This window comes from Pteropus medius, unplaced genomic scaffold, assembly GCF_902729225.1.
Source record: "Pteropus medius unplaced genomic scaffold, Ma_sr-lr_union100, whole genome shotgun sequence".
In the NCBI taxonomy this organism is placed as follows: Eukaryota; Metazoa; Chordata; class Mammalia; order Chiroptera; family Pteropodidae; genus Pteropus; species Pteropus medius.
The window spans coordinates 2,480,238-2,482,341 of NW_024344434.1; positions in this window are offsets into that span (position 1 = coordinate 2,480,238).

Consider the following 2,104-nt stretch of genomic DNA (forward strand, 5'->3'; position numbering starts at 1 on the left):
ACAAAGAAATAAAGTTTCAAAAAAACTGGAAAAAAAATTTTTTTATAGTCAGGAAGGAAGTTAGGACAGGGTCGAGAAGAACTCTTGTGTCACAGCTCAAACCTCACTGCTTCAGAATGGTCCAATTCATTAGTTCTCAAACTTCAACATACATTAGTCACCTGGAGAGCTTGTAAAAACACAGATTTCTGGGCTCTGTTCCCAAAATTAGGTCTGAGCTGGGGGCCAATAGTCTGCATTTCTAACAAGCTCTCAGGTGATGCTGATGCTGCTGGTTCAGCCACCACACTTTGAGAATCACCTGTTTAAAGTAGGTAGGTTCTCAGCCATCTATCTATTTCCATGTCTCTTACATAATTTATTAACCCTCACTGTATGCCAAGCACTGTTCTAAGCACTTTATATAAATTAATACATTTCATTTCACAACAACCTTATGAGATACTTTTATTACTCCCATTCTACACATGAAGGAAGAAGCAAGAGAAATGAAATTATGCTACCAAAATCACATAGCTAGGTAAGCTCTAAAGCCTGTTGGACGATAAGAGCAATTTTAAATGCTATAAAGAAGTCAGACTGGATCTAACTGCCATCCCTGGGACCTTGGTCAAGCTGCATACCTCTATGTGCCTCAGTGTCTTATAAAATGAGGATTATAGTAGCACATATCTCATAGGTTGCTGGGAGGATTAAGTGAGTTAATTCACAAGAGCTATTATTATAATTATGATCTAAAAAATACATGATTCTTAAAGGTCTACTCTCCCAACCAGGACATAAATTCCATGAAGATGAGATGTGTCCTATTGATTGCTAGGACGCCAGAACCTAGAACAAAACCTGACAAGCACTCGATAAATACGTCTTGTGTTGTCTTTTGCCAGACAATCTTTTCTTTTAAAATCAACATGATTAAGATTTTAGAGATTCAGCTTTTATTATATTTGCATATGAACATCTAAATGCATTTACTAATTCCATCTAGGTCAGTTTCTTAAGCACTACTGACATTTGGGGCTAGATAATTCTTTGTTATGGGGGCTGTCCTGTGCATCATAGGATGTTTAGTGGCATCTTTGACCTCTACCCACAAGATGCCAGTAGAACTCTCCAGCTGTAACAATCAAAAATGTCTCCAGACATTGCCAAATGTCCCCTGGTGGACAAAATCACTGCAGCTGAGAGCCGCTGACATCGATGTCTCTCTCTAGCTGGCATCTTCCCTCTCATCTTGACTGCAGGAAGTCTTAGTCCTACTAGCTTCCCTTCCTGGGATTACCCAGAGAAAGTTCCTCAGTATGGGCACGGTCCCCTGCCCTTGTTCCCCAAGGAATAACCAATATTCTTTAAAGGAATCACACAGAGAAAACCAGCGGGTGCTGGATATGGCTATTCCATACTGCAAGGTTAATCACCTTCCTCCACGTGAGGGCCCTTGAGGATTTCTCACCTCACAGGATTTCTAGCCTCAATTCCTCACTTCTCACATCCTAGCCATTTTTGGGAGGGTTAGCCCTCAGAATATCTACTCCCCTCAAAAACAAATGTTGCTCCTAAGGTCTTATGTTAGTCCCTCTCCTCACTTAAACAACACCTCCCAAAGTGGTACGTACATTTCTTGAAGTCAGAGCTATTCAATCTGCAATGATGCCTGGTGTGAAGTTTGAGAAAAAGTATGAAATGAAGAGACACCATAGCTTCCTTTCTCCTGCTGTCCCAGTTACACTTTGCTCCTAACCGTAGATGCTTAAATTCTTGAACAAGAATGCTTGTGTGAGCAAAAAGATACACACAGACACACTCCTAAAGAACAACTGAAAAAAAATTTAAGGACAGTATAACCTAAATCCACATTTAGAGGAATTTTTTCCCCTATAGGAACACAATCAGCAGAGAATCATTCCACACATAGTAAAAACACTTTTTTATGGGGCCCTGGGGACAAGTTTCCCTCCTAGTAGTCTCTGAATCTCTCTGGTCCAGAAAGGATTTCTGCTTTAACTTGTCATAACCAAAACACTCAAAAGAACTGCTTGCCAGCAAATTGGAAATTCAGGCCTCCACCTCCAGAGAAACCAAAAAGTTGCCTGTAACTTTAAAA